The following is a 10000-nucleotide window of genomic DNA, read 5'->3' as shown; positions in this document are numbered from 1 at the left end:
AACGGCGAGATTAGATCGCACAAGTTGCCGTTCCATCCCTCAAAAGGTCACTTTAACGTGCCTAACTACCAGCTCCTATTCCCTCCCCACTTCATCTACCCAGCGCTTTCAGGAGTTTAGGAGAAGGTCATCCCTAATGACATCAAAGCCACCCGCACTGCACGAATTGCCTGTTTACGAAGGCGTCACACGTTTCCCAATTTTTGCTTTAGTCTTGACTTTTTGTCTCCATGTTTTCTTTTGTATTGTACATTTTAACCAATTATGACTCGTAAGATCATCTTACTAATCAGCTATTGAACGCTGGCACAGAAAATCCGGCTCTTGACTAAAGCAAACCAGGCAGCTTGCATCCTTCAATTGTTTAATTCGGGACTCTGAGCCGTCGAGTTTTATAAGAGAGAATTGGGGGCCTGTCTAATCCTCTCTTAGTTTCTGCTATGTCATGTTATGGCATAGCACGTATTTTGGCCTACCTTAAAACTTTTATCACTGTAAACGTGAGCACGTCACCAAAAAGTTAATGGGGGAGGAGAGAGGATTGTGAGGGGTGGGGCCGGTTTATTAAAGCTCAGGCATTCAATCTACATTCTTAAGAAAGAATGAAATACTAGCTAATGACACAGCATAATTAGGTCGAACTAAGGAAGTCAATAAATATATCGTAAAAATAATCGTTATGGTAAAACAATTTTAATTCAAAATTAATATTGCTTCATATTAAGACAGTCAAAATGCTAACCCTTTTTAGCAGAACGTAATCCCGTTCAGAGAATATTACTTGTTACTTTAAAAAATCCACGACTTAAGAACAGTAAAAGAAAGGAGCGAGTTTAATTTAAATCTGATTTAAATGCTGTTTTAATTTAATATCAGCTTGCAAACATTATATATTACTATGACCATACCCCTTGAAAAAGTGTTGTGTACGATATACGGAAATCGTTTATTCCTCCAGCAACCGTTCAGCAACCCTGTCGTCCTATCTTCAACTCTATCCATTAGTCACGTTCAGCCCAATCACACTAGTGTTTATGCCATCTTGACCCTTCTCCTTAAGCAATCGTGACTTTTGATACCATATTACGTAACCAGAGCAACCAATTGTCGTCAAAGTTTATTATATTGCGGTTCTCTGTAACATTTTTGAATCAGAGTAGTCAAGCAGCTATTAGTCTTACGAGTATTCTCAAAGAGTGCGGCCGAAAGAAGTACATGTATTGATAAAACACGAGTCTAATTTTTTTGTTCTTCCTTTTCGTTTCCTTTTAAGCGATTTCCAGTTGCTTTTTATTTATTCCTCGTGGTGAAACAGATCTTAACAAACCCCTTATAAAAGGAATACCGCGGTATAACGAGGCCGAGTGCATTCCTCGCCGTACTTACAGTGATATGTTTAGGATAACGAACTCCTGTTACTTACGAACACCTTTTCAAGGCAAACCCCAGATATTCGGTTTATCTGGATTCCAATGCACGTATGATTCCAATTGCTGATGGAATTATGTTACGCTTAAAATGATGTTGTATTGTGGCGGATATAAGATGTATTCAAATTACTGTGCATGCATTAAAAATGTGCTTGTGTTCATTATCCTGTGCGATGACATTGACGATTAGGCATTGTTTAAGCCTGAATAATATAAATAAATTTGACAACCAATGAGAACGCAGCATTGATAATAGACCACTTTTTGGATTTTACTAATAATGATAATGATAATGATAATGATAATGATAATAAGAAGACATGCAATAAACTTCATAAAATAATAAATGAGATAAAAACAGGCAAACGTGTAATGCTTAGAATATTTGACTAATCAGTGCCCCGGAGGTGAAGAGGAGAGGAGGGTGCGTAATTTCTAATAAGAGGGAAATGGGAGTGTGCCGCTGCATGGAATTTGGCTAATTAACTATCCCATCAAAGACGGATATATATTTCGAAGCTTCACGACGGCTCGGCATAAAATGAACACGACTATATTCATCTCATTCTTTTTCGAAAGGGTACTGTAAGGTGTATATTACTATCAAGCAATACTACTCGGATTCATTTTATCTATAATCACAAGTCACTGGGAAAATTAACCAAGTATTGTTTATACTTTTTAGAAATGGGGCAAGAAAGGAACATGCATAAGCAATATGGAAGTCTTAAAGAAATTTTCTGATGCAAATTAAGTCCATTTTGATTAAAACTACTACTGTACTGTACCTGGTAAAAAGCATTGTCATATTGTTGAGATGGCAAGTACTTCTCCGTAAACACAAGACTGTCAGATAAGGTGAAGTTTTCGACTGTGAGATTTGTATAAGCCATCCAGTTCTATAAGAATAAAAAGTGTCATCAGACAAGGCCAAACCGCTCGTTCGTATTTTTTTAGCCCTTAAATTCTGCCAAAGAATTTTTTTTTTATTGAAATCTTTACAAAAACAGCTACTTACATTGCTAATAGACGTTAAACAAATTGCATAAAAAACAACACTTTGAAAGCTGCTTTTAACAGGTTGAACTAAAAACATTAAAACGCAAAGTGTTATGAAATGAACATTGCTTGATACATTTAATATATGAATTGAATTTTTGAAAAAGTTTGTTTTTGAACTCTTGTCTTGAAAGATTTTAATCAGTAATATTCTTGCGTTGCAAACCCCATCATGGTGCATGGTGCATTGCATACACCATCGTGGTACATGGTTCAGAAGGGCGAATATGTATCGCGGAGGTTTTGGGCAGAGACCCCAGCTAGGTATAAAACTTTACTCACAATTTTGATGCCTTTGTGAATTCCATCAAAAATCTTCACTTCCCTGAGACAGACTTTAAAACTGTCTTTGGTCAGGTCCTCTACCCACACTGCCATGGCGTCTTGAGGTCTCCCTGGAAACTGATGACTGGGAGTTGTAAGTACGATTGGAGGAGTTAAAAAACGCTAAATTAAGCAAAAAAAAAAAAAAAGGTTTAGACGCACAAGCGAAGTTCTGTAGTCTAATATTTCAAGCGAACTATGGAAGGAAAAACAAACAGAAATAACTGAGAAGCAGTGGTCCGGAAAGGGAAAAGAGACTTCAAATTTACTGCATTAAACCTACTCTTGTGATACTCTTAATACGTAGTTTGAATGACCTACTTTGTTCAACTCGTTCAAATCCAAAAAGAGATGAAATTAAGTAACCAAGCTCGTGTACTGATATCAAAAGAAAAACTTTTATATTTGCACCCTAAATCATCGTTCTTTCGTTTTGTTTCAGATTTGATAATAACTTTCTTATCATTCGATCACCAAGTTTGTTTTTTAATGAATATCTTCGGGAAGCGAACTGATCTGCCTTTTTTCACTCAAGAGTGATCGTAAGAAAGAGAAAAGCGTGGTTCCGTTTACGCGTGAGCAGAATACTATTTGCAGCCAAACACAGTTGTACGACATTGCGCATTAGCAGACCATTATTTGTAGGCACTCACTTACAGGTCAAGTGGTGGGCTTTCGGCCAATGAAAAGGAAGAAAACATGGCATCGCATGATAAATTATTTTCAACCTCTGTCGCATGAAAAAAGAATCCTAGGAGGAGAATCTTAAGTTTGTGATTTCGGATTCTTATGGTCTTCATTTTCAACCTCCGCGACGCTTGAAACATTTCCTACATCATGTGAGCGAACCTATTGTCGGGGCTAAATCATTGTTAGAGGACATTTGTTAAGATCTGATAAAAAAAAAAAAAAAGGTGATTGGCTCAGATCGGAATCTTTAGCTTGATGCGCGTGTAGGAACGAACGTGAGACTACAGAGCCAATTATATTCAGGCTAATCCGGTATGATTATTTGATCCAAATTAGGGCTCTAGTAATCTGTTATAATCCAGGTGACCTACAAAGTTAGCCCAAGGGAAAATGTCTAAGGAAAAAAAACGTATAAAGCCTTTCAGGAAATAAATTTTAATGCCTAATAATTTTTTCCAATGACTGCATTCCTCCACATTCAGACTAAAGTTGAATTAAACAATAATATCATTTTATCAATGTCATCTTTCAGGAACTTATGTTGTTGAACTTGTGTTGTAAAGCTAAAAAGAGAAACAAATCTAAATCGGTTTGAGTGATCTTAGGTCAACATTTGATCTGTTTACGGACTTGACCAGCCATGCAAATTGTGTTACCTCAAAGGTGGATGAAGTAACTGCCTTGAAAGGATTAGGAATTACCTCTATATAAAAACATGTAAGACCTCGCATAATGCGCTTGTCCAGCCTCTGTATTATTATTTTGATACTATAGTCGTATTAACCAAAAGGTTAGGGAGTACGCGCGAGATCGAAGCAAATGCCCTCGCCTCTACGCTGCGCTTTTCATAAGTTTCACGTGAGAGAAGGTAAAAACGCACGTGATCAGATTACGAGTGATAGAAGGCCCAAACACACATGATCAGATTGCATTCTCGTGCACCCCATTCATTCTAAGTGAAAGTTCAAAAGAATGTTGCCTACATACATGGTCATACATGCTGCGCATGCCTCAAAACAACTTGAAGATTATGCCGATTGCGGGCGACCACATTTCCCTCCGGTCACCCGCAATTATCTGGTTTGATTCCAACCAGGAGCCTATTCCAACAAAATCACTGTCTCCCTTTTGAAGAAGATCGAAAACGCGCACGGAAAGATTAATAGCCCAAGTTCTAACGGACGGCGCCTTTCGTCTGTAATGATTAAATGGCTTTTGCCCCTCTTATCTTAACAACATATCCATACTATCTTTAGAATGTTATGGTTACTTGTTATTCATTCTTCTAACTTTTAAGTTTTACTTTATATTTACATAGAATGATCTGTGCTCAACTTTTGTAAGTAAAGTTCAGTCATTCGTTTAATCAATCAATTAATCAATTATCATTTCCTTCCCTCCTTCCTTCCTAAATCCTTTTCACATCGTTCGAGACATACCGATTTTTCAATATAAGTGACATTTATCATTACCACGCATGTTCGAGAACGTGTGTCAATTCCGCCACTTAGAACGTAACTGAACTGATTTTTGCCGAAACAACAATGCGGCATCTCAGTCTTCAAAGTTAATTCAGAAAAGAACTAAAAAAATATCTGCCAACATCCGAAGACTGAGAGAATTATTTCCTGCACAGGCACCTTGTATATTTTTTTCCTTTTCCTTTCCTTTTGTTTATTTCTTATTTGTTTGTTTATTTCCTTATGCTGATATGACTTGTGCTTGCTTGTCTTCATTCATGTTCGCGTGCTAAAATAATTATTTACTAGTTAGTGCATGATATGTTTTTCAAGAATGAGATCAAGTATAAACATTCAGTCATTCATCCATCCATTCCTTGATCCTTCCTTTGTTTATTCTGGCATTCATTCAATGGATGAGTGATTGGGTTCGGTCAGGCCCCTCTTGCAATGGAACTTTAAAACGAATGACAAAATCGTCATACCTAACATGCAGCTGAATATGTGTTAGTTAGTGGGACTACTATTCCAAAATTCAAGAAGTCGAAAAAGGAAATCAGGATCCCAACTATGCAAAATACCTTTTTTTTCACGGACTTTTAGAACGAACAACGTTCTCGACCGTTCAGTCCGGTCCATGAGGTGGATTATTTGTTATTTCACTTTTATGCTCATACAGTGTATTGCGCAACTAACCTGAGGAAAGGAGATCTTCTTGCATTCTGTTCCAGTAGTCCAAGAGTCCAAGGAAGTGGTTCCTATTTGTGCCCCAGAGGGAGCAGATTGTAGGGCAATCCAGTTTATCTCGATGGCATTTGAGCCATCGCTGTACTCGTAGATGCAAGCGCTGAATTGACTTTTATCTTCTGATTCCACCCACAAGGCAGCACCAGTACTTGAGTTGCTAGGCGAAGCAAACACTTTTACTTGCTTTCCACTAGGGAATGGTTCTGCAAACGTGATTTTCTTGCAAGCGAACAACCCTACGCCATTCAGGGCAGTGATATTATCGATTTTTCCAGATTTGAAACTGATTGCTGTAAGAGAAAATATTTAAAAACTAACGTTAATTCTGAACCATAATTTTGGGGGATTCATTGTATGATCAAACGCATTGAGCGTAAGGTCCTTTGAAGTCCTTGGAATAGAATTTTCTTACGCGCCCCACCCCAATCTTTCATTCTTCCTTCCTTGAAATGAAACGTTTAGTTTCCCGTAAAAGATTGTAAAGAGTTATCGACACTTTGAAACTTAAATCCGCAAAGGGCATATATATAAACATAAGATCTTTCAGTAATACCTTGACTTCCTTGTGAAAAAAAAACACAACTAAAATCAAAATGGCATACAGGAGAATCGGGAGATGTCGCTCTTCCACCATCTTGCCTTAACTGAAGAAATACTTCCTCTCTTGTAAATTATATTTCTATTGTTTTCACTTTGAGGAATCATTTCTGTTGCTTTGTCAGTTAATTAAATGGGCAGTGAAGCACTAAATACCCTAAAATGGACATAAGTTATCATTGTCCTAAAAAGGTCGCGGATCTAGGGGGGCGAACATTCGTTAGAGAATTATATCAGTCAAGAAATCATTTTCGTATCGCACTACCGGAAAGTGTTTTTAAAATATGAGAACAATAGAAGTACATGTATATACGGACTACACACCCTTAGGATCCTTTTGTTTCGTTTTTAACCCCCCTTACACTTCTTTGCCCCCATGAGAGCAGACGTGCACATCCGGACGTTTTTTGCGTAGATTGTTTCTGACCCGGGTTCTCTTTTTTGTTGGTGATAACAAATGTAGGCATCGATTTCCTCTCGATTGTCTTGTCGCATGTTACTCTTTTTAATCTTTCACCTAATATGTCGCTTAGAACTATGTTCCCAGTCCGAGTGCGAACGACAAAAAAAGTTTTCCACTGCATCATTATAAATTTCAGGCCAAAAGATTATAGAGCATATAAGGATTTTCTATACCTTTCTCATTCCTTTTGCAAACAACTTTTCTAGCTATTTTAAATGTTATATTATTGACACCTTTTTTCAAGGCTTTCTTTTCGCTCGACTTGTCAAGATAAGAGTTCTCCTCAGTTCTTTAACTATTGACAGTATTGCAGCCCCCAAGACTGTCGACTGTTTTTTTTTTTCCTTTTTCAAAATGCGAATAAAAAGGCCTTGATTAAGACGTTTTCTTAGAAGAATTGCAAAAGTAATGAACTCAGCATAGCATCCTGGAAGTCTCTTTGTGGATTTACATTATCATTAAATATTGTTGTTATTGTTGCAATGGAGAATCAGCTGGGATCTACACATTTATTGTGACTAGAATTTTACTTCCTTAACACCCAACTCTGAGAGGGATCACATGCATTTTCGATCCAAAGAAAGATCGTCTGTAAGTGTAGTATAGGTATTTCTGTCTCTTAAGCCTGGTTTCCATATGGTCGCTACGATCGCTGTGATCGCTGCGATCACTGTGAAAAAAAAAAAAAAAAAAGGTTCAGAGATCGCAGCGCGGATGGCAGCGACAACGATTGCTGAGATAAAAAAAGTTCCATCTCAGCTATTTTTTTTTTTCAGCGATCGCAGCGATCGTAGCGATTATATGGAAACCAGGCTTTACTGTGACAAATCGATGAAAAGATTTGCAGCAAGCTAGCAGAGAAACCGGAAGGTTTTTCCTCGAAGGATAGGGCCGCGCCGTTCATTCACTTTGGTTTACCTGGGCCTTGAACCTACAACAACTTTGCGCGCGCAGCATACTTTAGCTTTTTTTGCGCCATACAACCTAATTTCACGTTTTATCGAGAACGCAAACAAAAGAAGACCAATTTCTCTCTCTCACTCTCTTTGCCTTTGGATATTTTTCTGAAGTATTCGTGTTCAAGAGAGTTCGTCTACATTTAGCAGAGTTAGCTAATTGCAATAATCGCCCTGAAGTTTCAAAGAATGTAAAGTCACTTTTTAAGTGACGTTTTCGCCGCCGTCGCCTCTGCAGTATCTTAAATTCCCTGATATCATTCTTCACAAAACGTTGGTTGGCATTTGCTGTGAACTTTGGAGTGAGGTAAGGCAGAGGTGAATCCTCCTTCCACTCCCGTCCTAGTAATAATGTTACCATAATCCGAGAAACACAGTTCAACTCAGAGGTATACAATGGACCCTGTTTTCCCATGAGGGACAGTGTTTCTGTAATCATTGATGATTTGTATGTACTCTCTTATGCATTCTGCTAATTATCGATATCTTTCAGAAGGAAAAGACAGTAAATGGTTTTGTCATAAGCCGATTACCCAGCGTTTGCATATCAACAAGGTAAAGACTAAGGCGATGCTTTCACCCTAGATGATATGGAACTGGATTCTACTGATATATTTCGGCAGCGTTAGCTCTGAACCTTAATTATCGGTGTATTCAATATGTATACTGTTAAACCAACGAGCGTAATGTCCTTTTAAAGTAGCTTCTTCCACGTGCACTCCACCCGATACCCTTCTTTCTTCCTTACAAAGAAACTTGCAATTCAGCGTAGAAAAATGACAAAAATTATCAGCACTTTGTGAAATGTGTTAGTACTGAGAGCAATAAATAAACACAACATCTTCTGAAAGGTAGGTGTACCATGACTTCTTTGAGTTAGAAGCATAGCTGCAGCAAAACTGCGCAGAGGAAAGGTAGGACGCGTGGCTCTCTCGACATAGCTTTAACTAAAGCAGTACTTTCCATTGTTTTCGCTTAAGGTCATTATTTCAGTTGAGTTGACGGTAAAGGGAGAAGTAAAGCACCGACTTACCTAAAAGGGATATAATTATGTTTAATGATTTCATTTTCAAATCACATTATAGCGGCCTAAAAATGTAAAACGTTTAAACTGACATGAACACACTTAATTAAGTCTCCTTTTGATTGTTCTTTTTCTACCCCTCTCTCTCATTTTCCCTCAAGGAAAAGGACTTTCACCCGGAATTATTTTTGAGTGTCGGGCCTCCCTTGAAAATCTAGCTACATTCCTGTATCTAACCCGTGTTCTTTTTTCGCCGTTGATACCAGATGCAGGCATCGCCGATTTACTCTTGAAAGACACATGCTTTTTCTTTTACCTGATACGCCTTACAGAGTTATTCCCATTCCCAGTCCACTGTACTATTATTACTGATATTTTTTTTTCATAAAAGGTTATCAAGCATATATGTATTTTCTTTGCCTTTTTCCATCCTTTAGCAAAGAACTTTTCCAACTATTAAATTTTACATTCAGCTGTACATTGATAGCCTTTATCAAGGATCTTTTCTTCTACCGACTTGTCTAAATAATAGTTCTGTTGCTGGCAAGTTACAAGACCCATCGACTGTTGTTTCCTTTTTTATGCGCTTCCCAGAATAATAGCAATTAGTATATACACACTCAGTGATCTTGGTGATTTAAGCAATCTGATTGGTTCGCTATCTCGGACTATTCAACAATATTCACCTCCTAGAGAGTGGATAATGTGGGAACTCGTTTTTTTTCCCATTTTCTTAGAGAAAGATCTTTTAAAAGTCGACAAAATCCTAGGGTTGACTTTTTTTCAGGCAAGAAAAGACTTCGAAGGATTCAAAATGGCCTTTTTCCATTTACTGTTGTTGAGTTTTGTGGTCGATGGATTGTTTACAACTCGCGTTTATTCGCCTATAGGCCGTTTTGTGAACTCAGCTTTTCCTAACAAGAAAAATTTGGCCCCACAACGAAGTTTATTTATGACAAAAAAATTTGAAAGGAAATGTCTACAGAAATTCTACGTTTCAAGTAAACACGAGAAAGAATGCTTCATGAAAACGACGTCTTACCTCGAGGATTTCCATTTACTGTTGTTGAGTTTTGTGATCGAAGGATTGTTTATAACTCCCGTTTATTCGCCTAGAAGAGGCCGTTTTTTTTTAACTCAGCGTTTCCTGACAAGAAAAATTTGGCCCAACAACGAATTTTATTTATGACAAACAAATTTGAAAGCAAATGTTTGCAGAAATTCTATGTTTCAAGTAAACACGACAAAGA

At 37.6% G+C, this 10000-nt stretch overlaps 1 pseudogene; it reads right to left on the bottom strand.

Moving 5' to 3' along the window:
• The window catches only part of LOC140947022 (uncharacterized), a 27180-nt pseudogene extending 21273 nt beyond the window's left edge, over positions 1-5907 (bottom strand).
• Positions 5908-10000: the final 4093 nt, after the last annotated feature.

Source organism: Porites lutea, chromosome 8 (assembly GCF_958299795.1).
Source record: "Porites lutea chromosome 8, jaPorLute2.1, whole genome shotgun sequence".
In the NCBI taxonomy this organism is placed as follows: domain Eukaryota; kingdom Metazoa; phylum Cnidaria; class Anthozoa; order Scleractinia; family Poritidae; genus Porites; species Porites lutea.
This window is presented reverse-complemented; position numbering and strand designations above follow the sequence as displayed.